Source organism: Rhinopithecus bieti, unplaced genomic scaffold (assembly GCF_001698545.2).
Source record: "Rhinopithecus bieti isolate Rb0 unplaced genomic scaffold, ASM169854v2 scaffold_5889, whole genome shotgun sequence".
Taxonomy (NCBI): domain Eukaryota; kingdom Metazoa; phylum Chordata; class Mammalia; order Primates; family Cercopithecidae; genus Rhinopithecus; species Rhinopithecus bieti.
Window position 1 is genome coordinate 485393 of NW_016805277.1, and position 20611 is coordinate 506003.

Consider the following 20611-nt stretch of genomic DNA (forward strand, 5'->3'; position numbering starts at 1 on the left):
TTTTGAGATGGAGTCTTGCTCTGTTGCCCAGGCTGGAGTGCAGTGGCACGATCTCAGCTCACTGTAACCTCCGCCTCCTGGGTTCACGCCATTCTCCTGCCTCAGCCTCCCCAGTAGCTGGGACTACAGGCGCCCACCACCACGCCCGGCTAATTTTTTGTATTTTTAGTGGAGATGGGGTTTCACCGTGTTAGCCAGGATGGTCTTGATCTCCTGACCTTGTGATCCGCCCGCCTCGGCCTCCCAAAGTGCTGGGATTACAGGCGTGAGCCACTGCGCCCGGCCAAGATGCCATTATTTGAGTGTTCCTCATCAAAAGAGGTGGCTTCCTATCCAATACCGTTATGTAGAAGCCCATTAGCCAACAGGTCCTACCCATGCCCAGAGAGCTTCCAACTAGCATTTTGGTGCCTTGTCTCAAACACAAACCAAGAATCGTTAGACATTGAGAAGAGTCTCCAACACAAAAGATAAGACTAAAACCAAGAGGAAATAAAAAGAACCCAGAGGAAAGATACAATATAGGGAGCAAAGGAAAACTTCAGAAAAAACTACAATATCTTCAGAGAAATAAGAAAACATAAAGCATATATGAGAATTGAAAGTCATGCAGAACAAACAAAAAGCTCTAAGAATTTAAAACTATCAAAGCAGGAGAAAAAAAAAACAACCAACAGAAGATTGTAAGATAAAGTCGAAGACTTAGTCTAGAACAACAGTTCTCAAAATGTGGTCCTCAGACCCCAAAGGGCCCTGAAGCCCTTTCAGGAGGTCTGCAAAGTCAAAATTATGTTCATAATAATACTAAGCCATTATTTGCCTTTTTCACTGCATTGATATTTGCACTGATGGCACAAGAGCAATTGTGGGTAGAGTTGCTGTAGCCTTAACAGAAATCAAGGCAGTGGCAGCAACTGCACTCATAGTCACTACATTCTTCACTACCACACACTCACAGTAAAAACAAATCAGTCCCACTAAATTATGTACTTGTTGAAGCAGCAAAAGTTATTAATTCTATTAGATATCAAACTTTACACATATTTTTTACTATTTTATGTAACAAAATAGAGGACATAGAAAGCACTCCCATAGCACACCATGTAGGATCAATAGCTATCTCAAAGCAAAGCACTTTAGCGACAGATCAAGTTGCGAGATAAACTAGCCACTTTTATCACAGGGTACTATTTTTACCGAGAAAACAACTGACAGTCAAGTGACAGTTATTCAGACTTGGGTATTTGGCATATATTTTTCTAGAAAATGAACAGCATACACCTGTCAATTTCAAGGAATGTAATATTTGTTACTTAATGTAACTGTAGTATTTGTTACTAATGATAAAATTTGAGCTTTCATGCAAAATTAAAGCTCTGAAAAACTTATCTGCCACAATGAGCTTGAGAACTTTCAAATATGTGCTTTTCAGCTGAGATCAGGGGCAATATTTACAAGTCTGATTGTTTGATATTGTATCAAGAAATGTGTCAACATTTGAAAGATCTGTATAACTCAGTGAACCAGTATTTTCCAAATGACCAATGAATGTTACAAACACAGCCAGTTAAAATTCTATACCACAACTAACCTTTAAGAATGTACTATTGTTGAGTTCTGGTGTGGTATCAAAGGATATCTACAATTAACTTAAAAGCTTATTAAAATACTCTTTCCCTCTTACAACTACATATCTGAACAAAACCAGACTTTCTTCAGATACTTCAAATCAAAACAACATATCACAATAGATTGAAAACAGAAACAGCTGAAAAGACAGCTGTCCTCTATTAAGCTACACATTAGGAAGAATTGCAAAAATATAAAACTATTTTTTCACTAAATGTTTTCTTTGGGGATGTGTATCTACCTTTTTTTTTTTTTTTTTTTAAGAGTCTTGGGCTATTGCAAAGGCTGGAGCACAGTGGCACAATCTTGGCTCACTGCCACCTTTGCCTCCCAGGTTCGAGTGATTCTCATGCCTCAACTTCTCAAGTAGCTGGGATTACAGGCGTGTGCCACCAGGCCCAGCTAGTTTTTTGCGTATTTTTAGTAGAGATGGGGTTTCACCATGTTGGCCAGGCTGGTCTTGAACTCCTGGCCTCAAGTGATCCCACTGCTTCAGCCTCCCAAAGTGCTGGGATTACAGGCATGAACCACTGCACCCAGCTTATATCTAAATTATCATAAAATTATATATTTATCTTAACATATAATTGGTTTATTATTTTACATTAATATTCTAAGATGTTCTCAGTATTAATCTCTACTATAGTAAATATCAATGGATAGAATCCACAGAAGTTCTTCGGGATTCTCAACGATTTTAAGAGTGTAAAATGTCCTGAGACAAAAGAAGACCTGAAACCAAAAGATATGAGAACTGCTGGTATCAAAATGACAAAAAGATGGAAAAGAGAAAAGGTTAGTGAAACAATCAATTCAGGAGGTTTAACATTAAAAAAGAACAACTCCAGAAAAAGAGAAAACAGAGTGCATGAAGGGGGCAAATTTTATCAAATAAATAAGACAAACCCCTGGAACCGAAGTCTGGAGATTTAAAAGGAGCTGCACCAAGTGCCCAAAACAATGAATTTAAAAATTCATCTTGAATGATGAAAATGCTATATTTCAATACCCTGGTTATAAAGGAACTCTCAGAGTTTCTGGGTGGGGGTGGTGTAGAAATTATCATGTTCCAAACATATGAAAAAAAGCTCATTATCACTGGTCATTAGAGAAATGCAAATCAAAACCACAATGAGATGCCATCTCATGTCAGTTAGAATGGTGATTGTTAAAACGTTAGAAAACAACAGATGCTGGTGAGGCTGTGGAAAAAAATAGGAACGCTTTACACTGTTGGTGGGAGTGTAAATTAGGTCAACTTTCACGGAAGACAGTGTGGTGATACCTCAAGGATCTAGAACCAGAAATGCCATGTGACCCAGCAATCCCATTACTGTGCATATACCCAAAGGATTATAAATAATTCTCCTATAAAGACACATGCACACGTATGTTTATTACAGCACTATTCACAATAGCAAAGACTTGGAACCAACCCAAATGCCCATCAGTGATAGACTGGATAAAGAAAATGTGGCACATATACACCATGTGCATATTGAATACTATGCAGCCATAAAAAAAGATGAGTTCACGTTCTTTACTGGGATGAAGCTGGAAGCCATCATTATCAGCAAACTAACAGAACAGAAAACCAAATACCACACGTTCTCACTCATAAGTGGGAGTTGAACAATGAGAACACACGGACACAATGAGAACACACACAGGGGCCTGTCGGTGGGGTGGGGGGCAAGGGGTGGGAGAGCATTAGGACAAATACCTAATGCATGTGGGGCTTAAAACCTAGACGACAGGTTGATAGGTGCAGCAAATCACCATGGCACATGTATGCCGTGCCTGCTACATAACAAACCTGCACATTCTGCACATGTATCCCAGAACCTAAAGTAAAAATTAAAAAAAGAAATTATTACATTCCAAAGACTGGGACACAGAGCAGCACGCAACTTCTCAACAGTCATGCAGGAGGCTGGAAGACCAGTTTCTAAGGGAAAGTAATTTCAACACAGAATTTTACATTCAGCCAAACTATTAATCAAGTATAAAAGTAAAACAGGCTGGGCATGGTGCCTCGTGTTGGAATCCCAGCGCTTTGGGAGGCCAAAGCAGGAGGATAACTTAAGGCCAGGAGTTTGAGATCAGCCTGGGCAACCTAGCCAGACCCCATCTCAACGGAAAAAACTTTAATTATCTGGGTGTGGTGTTGTACACCTATAGTCCCAGCTACTTAGGAAGCTGAGGCAGGAGGATGGCTTGAGCTTAGGAGGTCAAGGCTGCCGAGAGCTAAGATCACACTAATACACTCCAGCCTGGATGACAGAGCGAGGTCCCATCTCATTAAAAAAGAAAAAAAAAAAAAGTAAAATAGATTTTCTTTTTTTTGTTGTTATTGAGACAGAGTCTCGCTCTGTCACCCAGGCTGGAGTGCAGTGGTGCTATCTCGGCTCACTGCAAGCTCTGCCTCCCAGGTTCCCGCCATTCTCCTGCCTCCGCCTCCCAAGTAGCTGGGACTACAGGCGCCTGCCACCACACCCGGCTTTTTTTTTTTTTTTTTTTTTTTTTTTTTCTTTTGTATTTTTAGTAGAGACGGGGTTTCACTGTGTTAACCAGGATGGTCTCTATCTCCTGACCTCGTGATCGGCCCATCTGGGCCTCCCAAAGTGCTGGGATTACAGGCGTGAACTACCATGCCCAGCCATAAAACAGATTTTCAAACATGCAAGATCTCAAAGATTTTGCCTTCCATGGACCCTTTCTTTGGAAGACACTGGAGGATGCACGTCTTAAAAGTGAGGGAGTAAATGGAGAGAGAGAAAGGCCCAGATTTCAGGAAATGGGCAATTCAACAGGTTTCCCCGGATGATGGCGAAGGGAGGACTCAGATGAGTAGCTGGGCCCAGAGAACAACTCCCACCCAGGGAAAAAGGAGCCACCTGATGTGTTTGAACATATTCAGAAAACATCTCCAGTTCAGCCAGAATGGGAGGATAAATACGTAACAGAAAACTAAGCAAATGACAAAATCAGGTACTATGTACCTAATTCCAAGGAAAACAAAACATCTTTGAGGAAAAAGAAAATGTGATTCCAGTACACTACACAGCTCCACCGTGGGTACTTGCACAGTGAGGGCTGGAGGCAGCTGTGCTTTGGGGAAGGGGGAGTGTGTGGGTATCTATTTGGTCAGAAGAGAACTGGTATGAAAAACTTACTCCCTGTCCTCCATAATGGAAAGTCCATCGAAAATAACTAAAATGTAAAATCAAGAAAAGGTGAGATAAGCAATCTTTTTTAGAAATATGGTAAATGTCAAAAACACTAAAAGGATTAAAAAAAAACTTAATTTAAAAAAAAGGATTAAACAGTTACCTATAGAAAGCAGAAACCAGGCAGGGAGGGGCAGGGGCCCAGCGGGCGGCTGCTTCTCATGAGGAGGTTGTTGCCGCTGGGCTATGAATATGTACTCCTTTGACAAAAATCAAAAACTACTAAGGCAGCAGAGGAGCCTAACTTTCCTCCTCACAGTCTTAGCCTAATAAACATTCAGTGGGTTTTTACTTACTTCTACCCACTAACCACAGGGCCAGCCAGGACTGAGTAGAAAGTATGGCATGATTGGGAGTGCAGGAGTTCAAGTCTCTCATCTAAAGGCACCGCCTCCTGCGGCTGATACCTGCAGCCGCCCAACAAGCCCTGTCGTCATCCTCACCCTTAACTGAACTCCAAATACAGGGCTGGCTCATAGCAAGTACCCGGTAAACATGACATCACCCCAAGACCTAGGCACTATTGTTTATCTTTTTCCAGGCGAGGCTGATACTCAGAGAGGTCAAGAAATGTGGCCTGCCGTCTAGGCTTACTGAGTTTGCAGGTTTCAACCTAGGTACTCAGTGTATCTCTCAGAACCACGTTAAACTTCAGAGCTGGTCCCTGCCCCTCCCTGAGGCTTCCACACCCTCACCTCCAAACCTCAGGGCCACCTGCTCGCCGGACACCCTCAGCATCCCAGGCACCCTCAACAATTCACGCACGTGTGGGAGAAATTGAGGGCATGTCCCACTGGAGCTTCCCCATCGTGAGAGGAAAGGGGCAGGACAGACATCATCACACCTCATGTGACAGAGGAGGAAACTGGGGCCAGAGAGAAGGAGCCTGCCTGAATCATGTAACAGGAACCCAGGCGGCCTGACTCACCTTCTGGCACCCCTTCAGTGATCCTCCAAGTAGGCTCCTCCTTGTCCCCATCTAAGCTCTGGGCTTGGCCTATTTTCAAGGAAGAACTGCCCACAAGTCCCCAAAGTCCAGCTGTGTTTACTCTTCAGTGAAAATGGTGGCAAATGTATGCAAAACAGATACTGTGACGTATGGTGTGTTGTCAAGAGCAGAGGTCAGAGGGCAGTAGGACTTGTTTGCAGGGGGCAGGACTGAGGTCCAGTAGCCAAGACATTCAGGGTGGGGAGTCTGCTGGTACCCACAAGTTTTAAGGGAAACATCTTACTTCCCAGAGGGGTACAGAGCTGTTCCTGGAGACCAAGGTGGAGCCAGGGATCGGCAGGTGGGGAGGGCACAGATGACAGCCAGCATCCCCATGCCAAGTACTGTGTCATGTCTCCGTCCCATACCCCCACAGCAGCCAGCCCAGCTGAGCACAAGGAAGTACCCCACCCCCACCCTTGTTAGAGTCACTGGTGCTGGAACCATTCCGCCTGAGCGTCTTTCCCGATGCTGAAGACACGTCATACCCAGGGCTGGGCCCAGAGTAGATGCTGGCGGATGCCTGCTGAATGAATCTCCAAATCCACAAAGCCAGGCACTGCTTCGTGTGGCAGCAAGCCGGCTCTGCCCATATTATAGGAGGCTCCAGCTTCCTTCTCAAAACAAGGAAGTGGTTCCGTGGATATCGTGAATCCACTTTCATCCTCTCAAAGGCATGAATTACAAGTTCTCAGACCCAGCAAAGTTGTGTAAAGGATTCCCACCAAAGCCCATGCACTTCCCTCTGTCGATCAGTTGTCCTCAAAGTGCGGTCCCTGGACCAGAGTCAAAATGCAAATTTTCAGGACCCACCCCAGACCTAATGAAGCAGAAACTCCAAAGGTGGGTGGGGACCAGTGATCTGCTTTAACAGGCCCTGCAGATGGTCCTACGACATGCTAGTTTGAAAACCACTGCTCTGAATAAAATCCCCCAAAATAATACCCCTTGTGCGAAACAGGGTTCTTGCTTCAAACAAGTGAAAAAATAGCCGATATCCCAGATCACTCATCATTAGCATCAAATTCCTCCAAAATCAGTTATTCAGCATCTGTTCTGCATGTATCTGTGTAAACCTACACAGAAATGTGAGTGCATATAAGATACGACAAAGGGAGGGAAAATAAATGAGTTCACAACTTGTTACAATTAGGCATGTATGTTTATGTTTGTGTGTTTTCCTATCTATTCACTGAGATCTCAAACTTCCTGAGCATAGGACTCAGCTTTCCTTGGAACATCAGCCCAGTCCTAGGGACTTTGCAGAGAGGGTAGCTCAGTCCACTGTAGGGGACCCAGCAGAGTTCCAATCCAGACCTTGCCCCGAGGGGCTTACAACCAAGTCTTGTCTGAAACTCCTCCAGAGGATGTACGACTCTTCCCTCCTCAACATTTCTTGCTACACTCCTTTACCGTCTTCCCACTCAATGAGTCACATCACACACCCTGTTATTGTGAAATCCCAGAGCGTATTTCTCCTGTTCCACTTTCCATCCGCAGCCTCTGATTGGGCCTCTGCACCTGGCTCCTCCCACCTCTCTTCCCTGACCAACCTCTCCCCGTAAGCTTCAAGAAGCTCGTGGTTCAGGGTGCTTCACTGTCCTAGGGTCCAGCATTGTATATCCTTGTTCCCATTTCACACTCTAATCCATTACAAACCCATGGGAATTGGAGGAGGAGTCGGCCCCCCGCCTGTGTTTTCCAAGTGGGTCCCCTCAGGAGCATGCCACAGGCAATCCCGGCTGGAGACCTGCGCCTGCACCATGGACCCCTCTGAAAGCCTCATGAAAGCATTCCAGGATGTAATAAACCCGTCAGGCCCTGGCTAATTTATATCGAAGCAGATGATTTCCCATTTTTTAGAATGTAAATGTTTAGATTGCAGCATTCCCCTGCCTCGGCATCCGGGGTCCTGGCACGTAAGTGATGAAATCGGCCACTTTTCCAGAGGGATCCTTAGATGGAAGAGCCACCCATGGGAAAGATCCAGCTCTCAACAGGCACATGTACAAACCCCACACCAAAATCAGTACACCAGCATTTGCTTAATGTCAAGAAGTCTCATCTGGCTTTCGCAGAGGATGGGAGGAGAAATGGAGCTCTCAAAGGCAGGGCTTCAGAGCAGAGACAGCAACTCAGATTAGCTAGGTATTCCAAGATCTCGTTCCTTTTATGCTTCTTTCCAAAAAGTTCCTCATTTACTCTGGCCTCAGATACATGTTATTAGATCTCTGTGTTGTATAAACAGGCAAGAGGAGTAGATTAGTGGAAATAAATATAACACAACCCAAGAAAACAGTCCAGCTTGGCCAGTCGAGCCCTGCGCATCCCGCTGTTCACTCTGTCCTGGGCTGTGTGCACTGACCCATGAGACCCTGCCACCCAACACCCTGGGTGGTCCATCCATGAGGCAGCCTCCACCAAGGGAGCTGCTAGCCCAGGGAACCACAAGTGTCTTCTTGGGTTCCAGACACAGGAAAACCAGTTTCCCAAGACCAAGGGAACTCAGAAATGGCCCCTGTAATGAACCACTAGCATCCAAGGACTCCAACTACTTCAACCAAAATACATCCATTGTCCTGGCACCATTTTCTATAGACAAGTGCCAATTTGTGTAAAATGTGAGCCCTACAAGCCACTCAGCCTTTTAGCTTCTTCACTGGCCAAGTGAAGCTATCCTCTCCATCTCCTGACAATGATGTAAGAAGTCCAGATATGCTGCAAGGAAGGCTTGAGGGTCCTAGAAGGAACTCTAGGCTCGGATGGCTGCTTCACCCATCAAGAAGGCAACAGAATGCAGTACTTGGACTTGGAAGTGAGTCACACTGCTGAGTTCCAGTCCACTGCCTCTAGGCTATATGTCTTTGGGCAAGTCACCTCACCTCTCTGAGCCTGACTTTCTTTATCAATAAGATAGAGATAATATAGTATCAGTCTCTTAGGTTGTTATCAATAATTAACATGTATTGAGTATTTACTATCCTAATCCAGGTTAGATCATCTGACAGCAGACTTCCTGCCTGGCCAAATGATCCACTTTCTTGAGCTCTGGATGGTGCCAGATGGTGCCAGGCAGCATTTGAGCAATATTTTCCAACATGAGACCTGCAGTATACAGCTGGGCTGGGAGGAGGGCAGACACGAACCAGACCTGCTCCTTCATTTAAGCAACAAGCTGTGATTCACCTAGAGGGCCAGGACTCAGCCCGTGGCTCTCAGCTCCAGGCCTCTGCCGCCCTTATCAGGAGTAGTAGTGGCAGAAGGTTGGTAAAACAATCACTATGATCTACACGACCAAGGTGCCCCACCTGTCCTCAGGACCTATGACAAAAACAGGAGTCAAGGCAAGTTTGGGCTGCCCATTTACAGACATAGCACCTGAGCTTCTCTGAATCACCTGAGGGCAAGGTTTTCAGGCAAATGCTCAAAAGTCCCTCAAGTTCCACCTCAGCTTTGCCCCAGGTCTGAGCTCACTGGCAGCCTCAAGGAGCTGAAAGGCTCACATCCACCTCTGCAGGATGCCAAATCCAATGCCCCTCCAGCCCTGAGGTTGACGAGGAAAACAGGGCAGCCTGGGGGTCCTACAGATTCGCCCTGAGCGGAGGCAGGAGGACTTGGTGGCAAGTCTCCTAGCTTGAGTCTCTGCAAACCAAGCCTTGTCCAGCTTCCCGCTCAGGCTCATTCCCTCCTGCTTCTGAGTCAAGGGGGAAATGCTGTGAGAATTAGCAAGGATCCGTTCTGGAGCCCCAGCCCATCATTTGCAAACAGGCAGGGGCTTTCTCCCTTCCTTCCAGTATGACTGCCCCAAACAGCTCCCGGCCAACCCTGGCCATGCAGGAAAAGCTCTGCCTACTCCATCATTGGGCAGCCTGGCTAGAGATTTTATTCCATTAATTTTCATCCTGATAATTGGAAGCAGCTCTCCTCCCTGCTTCTGTAGGGTTTAATGAGCTACATAACGTCACATTTCCCACTGAGGCTGCTTAAACCTGCATTTCACTCCAGGGACACTGCCACCCCATCCTGCCCTATCCCAAGCTACCCCAGGCCCTGACGGTAGCCGGCTCTTCTTCCTCCCTGGGGTCAAGCCTCCTCAGAGCAGGGCCAGGAGCTCCAGCCTCCACAGGGGCCTCCGACAAACCCCTTGGTAGAAAGCAGAATCGAATCCTCTTTGGACCCACGTCTACATTATGGGTAATAAAGGCCTTTATGTGCCTATAAAGCAAAATTCCTGCAAAGCCTTTCCATCTCAACATGCCACGTGCAATAAAATGACTGCTGCTCGCACACAGCCCTTACACGTGCCAGGGTCTACCCACATGCACTGCGACCAGGTGATGCCTGCACCCACCTATGTATGCATGGGGTGCCAATCCCAGACCCTGGGGCCTACCAGCTAACTAACATGAGCCCATCACTTCATCTCACTGAGCCCTATTTTCCTGCTCTGGAACATGAGATAACGGAAGCACTTAATCCACCAGACTGTTGCAAAAGTCCAAATTGCATTTTATTAATTCATTCCATTATTGAACAAACACCTGGTGAGTTCCTACCCTGTGCCATGCATGTTCTGGGCACAGGAAATACCACACTGATTGTCAAGATCCATGCCACCACAGTGCTTCCATCCTAGAGGGAGGAAACACACACAAAACATGGAATGAATGAATGAACTTATATCTGAGATAATGAAGAGTGCTATGAAGACAATGAAACCAGGGCCAAAGAAATGTGGGGGGGTAGAGGGGGGAAGGGGGATGGGGGGCTACTTCAGACTGAGGATTAGGGTCACATGAGTTTATGCATGGCTAGAACAGATATCTACTATAACAGTATACTATTATGCTGTAGATGAGGTGCTATCCTGCATCACAGCACAACTAGGCTTACTGAATTGGGAGGTGCCTGCAAGACCCAAAAACTCGGGACGCCTCGTGGGAGCTGATGGCATGCCTAGGGCTTTGCTACTGCCACTCCATTATCTGGAATGATTTCTGGGGGGTTTATCCCAGAGATATATTATACTCCTCCCACCCCTACCACTGCCACCAAGTCCTCCTGCCTCCACTCAGGGCGAGTCTGTAGGACCCCCAGGCACTCCCCTGGTGATCCGTAAGGGCCAGGCCCATGTCTGTCCTGCTCAATGACCAAAACACAACAGGTGCTCTGCACAGGTGAAGGAGCTAAGCTTGACTCAGGTGGTGCTGCAAGTGTGACACAGCTCAGTCCCCAAAACAGACCCACCCCAGATGCAGGGACAGAGGAAGGAAGCCACATTTTGTCCAGAACAACTGTAATACCCAGATAGGGCAAGAGACTCATGTCACATCATATGCTGGTTGCAGTGCCAAGTCCTTCTGGCTCCCCTTTCAATAATCCAGGTTACTTCTGGCCCATCTTTCTTGTTGAGTCAAGCACCACCCCCCTCCCACCCATTTCCCACTCTGCCAAGACCGTGTCATCCACCTCAATAGCCAGCTCTGACGGCCCTCCAGCTCACCACACCCCAGCAATAGGCAGTGGGCCAGACCCACTAACCCCATGCAGCAGCTGATGCAACAGAGGTAGAGCAAGGTCACCAAGGAGCCACACCAGCATGCAGCATGTCCCAAGGGAGATGCCTTGGCCCATCTGAATCTCATCTCCTGCAGCATCAGGTAGGTCCATCTGGCCCGGAGTGGACAGACTGGCCCTCCACTGCATGTTTGGCCATGGGCTGAGCAGCACGACAGGCATGGGGCAAAGCAGCTCTGCTCCTGCTGTCAGTGGGGGGAAGATGGCGATCGTGCCTTCATTTGGCAGACATCCTAGATCAACATCACAGGGTCCCTCTGCCAGGGGAAGTAATGCACAGCAAGAGTTACCTGTGAGCAGACCAGGAGAGAGTGTAAAAGGTGCACAAGTGGAAAGAAAGGGGCATATTTAGGAGGTAGGGGTGTCTAGGCTGGTGAGAGGAGGTTAAAGGTGGGATTGGCACCCCATGCGTACACAGGTCAGGTGGGTGCAGGTATCACCTGGTCGCAGTGTGTGTGGGTAGACCCTGGCACATGTAAAGGCTGTGTGTGAGCAGCAGTCATTCTATTGCACATGGCATGTTGAGATGGAAAGACTTTGCAGGAATTTGTGGGCCACCAACAATGCTGGCCCCAGCCTGACAATGCTGACAAGGGCTGAGCTGGATGTGGCATGTCAGGATGCAGCCACCCAACAGTTAACGCAGAGTGAGCCAGACAGGGGACAACAGCACAACAGCACAGGAGGACAGGAGAAGCCTGTCCTGAAGCCACACACAGAACTGAATCCCAAGAGTCAAGGGCACCAGTCTTCACAGAGCCTGGGGCGTGGGATGTGTGGTGGCACCGAGCCACAGGGATGCTATCCTGTGCCAGCCGCTGCTGTGTTGGGACGCTCTTCCTCTCCTGCCCTAGTGACCGCCCAGAAACCCAGAACCAGGGGCGGGACTACAGCTGGTCATCAATTTGCCAGGGGGACCCCCAGCTCAGTGGGGAGAATAGGGTGGCCACTTCCCTCAGGAAACCCCACCAGGGCACAGGAGAGTGGATCTACTAAAGGGCACAGGGCCAGGGCATGGCATGGCATGGCCCTGCCCAGGTTGCCCAACCTGCTGCAGAGGACACAGAACAAGCACTGTCACAGCCTCTGTGGGTTGGGCACCCTTCCTTTCCAATTTCCAGTGCTCTGGACAGTTTGACAAAACTGCCTCACCCCAATTTTCAATGAGGTGAGGCCTCATGTGTCAGGGCACAGGCACCCATCAGGGTTGGACCCTCAGACCACACCCCTGTCATCTGGCAAACACCTGAAGCCCCTTGACAGCCACCTCAGGTCACAGCTGCTCTAGACCCCAGTCTGCAGGGTTCAGAGAAAACTCTAACAACTAACTGGAAAAACCTACACCTCCCCTTTGTTTCTGGAATAGAAGGGCTGGGGTCAGGCCACCCCTACTAACACACTCCCAGAGATAGGAGGTGGCCCCAAAATGGTCATGCCCATGGATGGATACTCTGATGGGCAGAGGTTCCTCCTCCCTGTGAACTGGCATCGGTCTGCATAGAGCTTCAGCGAGGCAGCCTGCGTCCTGCCCCTGAGGCCACAAAATCTGCAGCTTCCTCTTCCAGCCGAGAGCCCTTCAGCTCCCTAAAGATTCTGTGTCCCTTATCGCTCCATAATCATTGACAGGGTAGGGGCCACGTGCCGGGCAGTGAGTGAGGAGACACAGGGAAGACAGATAAGGGCCCTGCCCCAACCGTCCGGCGGGGAGGACATGAGCCAGGAAGTAACGCAGGTTGGCAAGATAAGCACGCCCACATACAGTGACCAACACCTGTGGGAGCAGAGAAGGGAGCCACAGACTCCCAGGGGTCAAAGGTGGCTTCACAGAGGCAGCCACACTGGGGGTGGACCTGAGTAAAAGGAACAAGTCACCACGTGGCAAAAGGAAGAGCAAGTATGCAGCCAGGGCTGGTGGGGGAGACTGAGAACCAAGATCAGGGGCCAGGCAGGAACAGGCCTGGGAGCCCCTGTCCCTCCTCTCACTCACCACACCTCTGCACCACTGAGTCACTGCTCCAGGCCCCTAACCCTTCTCCAAGGCTCCTGATCAGCCAGAGATCCTCCAGGAGTGGAGTTTACTAGCTGTGGTGGTGCCCGGCATTCATTCATTCACTTGCTCCCTCATTCATTCACTCACACACACATATTCAATCTCTCTCACCCGCCAGAACTGTCACAGGGCCCTGCTTCACAGCCTGGGAGGCTTGTCCAGCCTGTCATGCCTCCTCTGTCAGCTCTCTGGTCCCTTGTGACAGCTAAATTGAGATGGGGTGGAGGGAATAGTCCAAGTCACCACCCTAGTCACAGCAGCTTTTCTGGTCCTTGCACTTACAGAGCTAGCTGGTGGCAGAGAAGAAAGCAGGGGCACTGCAGCTCCTGCCTGTGGGCAGCACGTGGTCTTCTCCCATGTTCTGAATTGGCACCACCCCCTCCCTGCCAGAGCTCATTCACTCAACAAGTATTTATTAAGTTCCTACTCCATTGTCAGCACTGAACAAGTATGTTTTAAAGTTTCCACCCTTAGGTCACGGCAGTAAAATCTCTCTGCATCCTCACACCTTCCAATCTAAGTAATCATCAAATGCCTACAGGCCTCCCGTCACTGGGCAGCGCTGCTGGACACACCACCTGTGCAGCTTTGAACCTGGTGACTGGGGTCCTGGCTGTCACAGAACTGAGTGTCTAAAGGGGAGACAGACAGTAAACAAGTGCACACACCAGTGCTATGAAGGCAAAATAGGGGAACTTGACCGTGTGACATGAGAGTGGGAGCGCTTTATACTGGGTGGTCAGGACCAGGCTCTCTAAGAGGTGATGTTGAGCTGAGACCTGAGTGGAAGTGACACATGTCTGTTCATGCTCTGTTGGCCCACACCAATCACATGGCCACACTCAACATCAAGGTGACAGAGAAGTAGAATCCTACCATGTGGCCAGGAGGAAACCGAGACATTTGGTAGGCAGAACATTTGTTGGTTGAATGGACTCTTGGGGTCAATGAGGAAGCAGGCCTATGATCTGAAAGAACACCCTCGTCATGACAGGTGCTGATGCCTCTGAGGGAAGCCAAGACTCGGTTTGGAAATGGGAGTGTAAGTGGAACCGCACACCAAGCGTAGCTCCCCATTCTTTCCCACTGTGAGCATGGCCTTTGACCAGGTCTTCTGCTGTGATTCATACCCAGTCACGAATGCCCTACCTTGGAAGTTCTACACATATCAGATTCGTGTCCTCCAGCCTCTCCCCCCTGCCTGGATTGGCCTCCAAACACACCATCTCAATTCTTTCATGAGGCACAAGGTGCCACAAAGCAGCAGCCTGAGATTAGAAAGGTGTCCCATTTCCCCATCCTTCCTCAAAGGCGCTGGACTAGATCTCTTTGCTCTTCTCTCCCTCTGGGGCCATGAGGAAAGGACCTCAAATTCTGATGCAACCATGGCTCCTCTGGGCGAGGCCAAGAAACTTCCAAAACCATAAAGATGTCCAAACATTGGCCCAGCTTCCTCCAAACAGACATAAAATGCCTCGCTCACATCCGGGCCCACCACACCCCTCCTCCGGGCTCCAGGCACCATCTGGCACCTCCATCCTCATAGCTGCATGGGCGGCAGAAAGTGGGGCCCAGAGAAGAGGGGCTCAGCCACTCCCAACCCCAGCTCCCCCATGACTCCAGGGGTGGGAGGCCTTTGATGCCTATCTTCACCCTTTGGCTGAGCAGTGACAGCCTGCACGCTAGATTTGGTGCCAAGCCACCCCAAATCCAGTTATTTTTAGTCTGTTTATTTATCCCATTTCAAGCTAACTCTGTGTCACCACTTGTTATCATAACAGAGAGCACCTGGACGTGTCTCGGAAAAGCAACAAATAAGCTTTGGAGAGTGCTGGGGATTGCCGGGAACACCAACTGTGCTTCTAGCCTGGTGCCCAGTTGTGACAAGGCAGATTCCTTTCTTCCCTCCACATGAAGGGCCTAATCCAGATAAGCCAGGCAACAATGGCTGCCTGGCTTCCCAAGCCCTTCCTTCCCGCTCATCACCCCGTGCCTAGTGGCAGGATTCACGCTTGGTGACATCAGCCCCATGGGCCTGAGTGCAAGTCCTGGCCAAACACCAGGTCCCAAGAATATCTTAACACTGAAGGCACTAGCTTAGGCCAAGAACAATCTTCCCTTCCACATGCCAGCCTCAGGCCGGCCTGTCCACCAATAGCCAGAGCAGCTGGGTACTGGGTCAACGTCTGGAGGGGCAAGTAAGTCGGTGACATGGTTGCCCATTTGGATAAGCCAGGAGGGCACAAGAATCATCATCTGACCATGTCCTGCCAACCCTGTCCACGGAGAGGTCACAGAAAGTTACAGCACAGCAGGCCTTCTGCTAATGTGGCTGGGTGCTGGAGGTCACACAGCAACCCCAGAGGGGCTGGGCAGAGCGGATGGCTCTGGGGGCTGATCCAGAGTCTTATCCTCACTCTGATTTGTCCTTTCTCAGCATGACTTCTACCATCACCATCACAAAGCTTCTATTAGTTAAGCACTCCCCACACCCAGACTGCAGGCTAGGCTCTGTACACATAGTACCTTCAGCGATGCTCATGGTAATCAGCATCATCATCATATTAGACAGACTAAACAACTTTCCATGGCCACCATGTGGAAGCAGCATCCAAACCACTCTGCCTGCAAAGCCACCATCTCTGTCCTTCTCTACCTGGTTCTCACCTGTGATTGAAGAGAGGGAAGGATGACAGAGTGCCCACTGGGAATGGCTTTCCACCCAGTTCTCACCAGGATTCATGGCCCAGGTCAGCTCTAGGCCAGCATCCCCTGAGCACCTGCTGTCTACTGGCCTGTGTGAGCTGCTTTACAGAAGGACACACCAATGGGAAGCAGCAGGCCTTCCTTCAGGAGGGCCCAGCCTGGGACAGAACTGTGCCTGGCACTCGGACAGAGAGGCCCGGGAGGCATCAGGTGGAGTGGGCCCCTCCTTCCTACCCCCACTGTCCTCCCCGACCCAGGCCCTCCTTCCCTCAGACTCTCTCACTGCCTTTGAAATGGATTCCTCGTTTCTAGTTCCTCCTTACCCAGCACCAGTGATCCTCTCTGATCTGTCACTCTCCTGCTCAGAACCTTCAACGCTCTCATCATCCCCTTGTCCACTCACGCAGCAGTTACCGAGTGCACACACGTGCTGGGTATATGCCAAGAGCTGTGGCCGCAACAGCAGGCAGGACCTACAAAGCTGATGTGGGAGGTAAGGAGGCAACCCTTGCTCCAGAGTGAAGTTGGATCTCCAGCATCCAAAAGCACCAGTACTCAGGCAGACCCACAACTCTGAGTCTCACTGCTGCCGCCCAGCACACACGCTGACCATCACCGCTGCAACAACCACCACCTGTACTAGTTCCAGGAACCGCGGACACTGACCCCAGAGCAAACCCTGGGGAGAGAGCACATCCGTGACTGGGGAATGGCTCCATCACAGTCTGTGACCTCAGTCTCCAGCAGTGGAGAGGAAACTGAGAGAGGAGAAAGATCCCAGTCTAGGTGAGTGGCTTGAACAAAGGTCACAGAGGCCAAAAGGCACAGAGTCTGTCTGGGGGAGGGTGAGTGGGTAGATATGGAGGGAGACTGGATTTGGAGACCAGAGCAGGAGGCAGGGGCCCCTCACAGAAGTGACCGTGACTGGGCTTTGTTCTCCTGCGAGGCAGGAGGAGCAACACCCAGAACTGCTATGAAGGGGCAAGGAATTAGCCAAGGCAGCTGTAGTGGTTAAGAAGGATGAGCTAGGGAGAGACTGCAGCCCGGGAGGTCAGAGAGGAGCCTCAGGTGATGTGCTAATGGGCCGCCCTTGCATTGGCGCACGGGGAACAGAGGCAAGGAGGCAGAGCATAGAGAACCGACGGCTCTTAATGAGATTGCTCACTAGGCCAGGGACAGGGAGAGCAGGTCCACACATCGGGCTGACACCAAAGAGGCATACCACCCCGTAGGCACCGCAGTACAGAACGCCGCGGGCTGCGAGGATGCCCGGGCCTGGAGCCCAACAGCTCAGATAAGAGCTGTGTTCCACAAGCAGCTGCCCTAGCTGAAGTCCTGAGGGTGAGAACGCTCTGAGAGACAATGCAGCATCTATTCCCCTGGCCGCAGGTGGGACTCTCCTCCAGGCACCGCAGGGAGATGACTGCCTCACTTTCTTTCCTTGGTCTGGGGGCTACTCTGTTTCTCTGTCACCATGGACAAGTGGAATCACAGCCATGTCCTCCCCAGCACTCCAGGCAGCAGCTTCTCACCTGGCCCTTGGCCTCCTTGGCCCCTTCTTGCTGCTCAGCACATGTTGCTGAGTGCACATGTACTGGTGAGAGCCCTCTGGAGAGTGCCGACCCACCTTGCAGGCCAGTCACACAGCACTCCCTCTGAACCCGCCTCGGGAACGGCACATGTGTTCACCACACAAGCTGTACCCAGCCACACACAACCAAATCAATGCAAAACAAAACCACAACGAGATACCATTTATCATCTATCAGATTGGCAAAGATCCACGAGTCTGATAGCACTTTGTGTAGGTGAAGATCTGGGGAAACAAGCCACTCATACCTCGTTGGTGAGGAAAGAAATTGCCTCAGTCTCCTGGCAAGGCAATAGGATAGAATCAAACCAATTTAAATGTGCATATACATTTTGACCAGCATTTCCACCTCTAGGAGTCTCTCCCGGGTGCATGTGGTTACTGAGACATTTGCTGCAGCAGCATTATTTATTATAGCAAAAGACGGAAAGCAGCCAAAAAGCCCATCAATAGGGCACTGATCAAAAACTCATATGGAGGCCAAGGAGGGAGGACCATGAGGTCAGGAGATTGAGACCGTCCTAGCTAATATGATAAAACCCCATCTCTACTAAAAATACAAAAAAATTAGCCAGGTGTGGTGGCGGGCACCTGTAGTCCCGGTTACTTGGGACGCTGAGGCAGGAGAATCACTTGAACCTGGGAGGTGGAGGTTACAGTAAGCCGAGACTGGGCCACTGCACTCCAGCCTGGGGCACAGAGACTCCATCTCAAAAAAAAAAAAAAAAAAAAAAAAAAAAAAAACTTGTATGGTCCATCTACAATGGAATAATATACAGCTGTTAACAGGAACATGGTGGCTCTATATAAGATTATACGAAATGAGGGCCAAGATATACCAAATGCTGAAAGGAAACAGCAGGACAGCTCAGCATGTGGAGGGCACGGATATTCACATAAAAGCAAAACTTTGGGTACATGGAATATACGCTTAAGCACTGACCCCTACGTGCTTGAATGAGCACACCTCTGGGAGGGCACAGCCGATGCACTGGTGACAGTGGTTGCCTCTGGGGAGGGACACTGGTGGCTGGAAACAGGTGGAGGGGTACACACATCACCACATACCCTTTTGTAATATATACTCTGTGACAGTTTCACCATGTGTCTGTTTTACTTTAAGGAAATCAACACACAGGTCTGCTTATGGGACAGTGCTTCTCCTGCCTACATCAATTTAGGTTAGATTATTCCCACCCCTACCCCAAGATCCCTGACAACTTACCCATTGTGCTATTTTCCCTGAATCCTCAGTTCCCAACACTGTGCTTAGCAATGAGGTACTTGGAAAGGGGATTAGTGGGGAGGGGCCAGCACTTCCTGTCCAAGGGTCTCCACTTCTCCCTGGCGTGCTGGAAGAGGCCAGAGCTCAACTGTCCCACCCAGGATCTATGGGACTAGGTGTGGGGCAGTGGGCCAGGCCATCAGCCCCCAACTATGTGGCTCTGCAATGAGCACAAATCCCAGCCCTGGAAGCGCACGCCTGAATCGAATCCCGAACTCGGTGTCCGAAAAGACACTCCCGGCAGGCACGGCGCCTGCGCAATGCCTGCTGTCAGCTGCCTGTGGTCCCGGGAATGGCCTCTGTTGACTAATTTCTGTACATAATTCCACCCAGGATGAGTCAACAGTCAGGGCAGGCAGGACTCTTCACAGGCTGGCCCCAAAAGCCTTTGAGAACGATGAAAAGCAGAGCACAAGGTGCCTGAGCCACTGAGATAGAGGATGGGCACCCCCTCGTTGGATCAGGCAAGCTCCCTCTGCAGGGGCTTTTGAGAGACTCCCCAGGCCCCACCAAGGCGTCAACCATGCAGGATGGGGACAGGGGTACCACAGCCTCTCATTCTGTCCAGGGCCTCTGCTCCATCTACTGGGTTGGGTCAGCACCACCCCACCTGATTCTTATTAACCACCCTCTACAGGCAGCCATCAATTACACAATGCTGCCATTTATCAAGCCCCTTGTCCCCACACAAGTCACCGTGACCTGGCCAGGGGCCCAGGGGCTGACCCTTCCCATCCCTGCTAGGCACCTGCCTGAACAGGCAGGCTTTTCCAGTCTCTCAGATCCCACCCCATCACTGACTGGGTCACCTGGGGCCAGTCATGTCATTTCTTGTGCCCTTGCCTATAAAATGGGCCCATGACACATCTCCCTCGGGGTTGCTGTAAGGATCAAATGGGATGACCCCAGCACACTCCACACAAGATAAGGGCTCAGGAACTGGCAGCTGCCATCAGAATTGTCATCGTAAGAGGCCACAGGAAACCCATTCCATTCCATCCCCCAGGCCCTTCCCTGCAGGCAGCACTCGGTTCTGGGCAGGGAAGGGTGAGAGAAGGTTCAAGGAAAGGAGAACCACTCCCGCGTGGGCTTGGCACCCTGCAAAGACCAGTAGCAGCACCACCTCCCCCACCTTTGTTTGCTCTCTCATCTCCTCTCTCCTGTGCAGGCCTTCCCATCCCCAGTCCCTGCTCCTGCAGCCACGGCAAATCTTTGTCAGCAAACAGCACATTAATTGCTTCTTGGCCACATTTCAAAGGATATCACAGAAGCAGGCTGCTCAATTTGAGCGAATGGAAAGGAAGAAAGAGGGGCACCCGGCAACTCACACAAGAGCCAGGGATGATGGGTAGCTCTAGTTACTAATTAATTGACTGCTCAGATAGAATCAATCTGAAACCCCAACAGGTCGGGCTGGTGAGCCCTGGGCTCCCCGCCAGCCCCCTTCATCAGAGGGAAGCAGAGCTCTGGTCCTGACCACCTTCAGGAGGGGAGCCTTAGAGTCCCGCCGCCCACTGCCCAGAAAAGCTAACAGAGGCTCCACCTCAGTGACCAC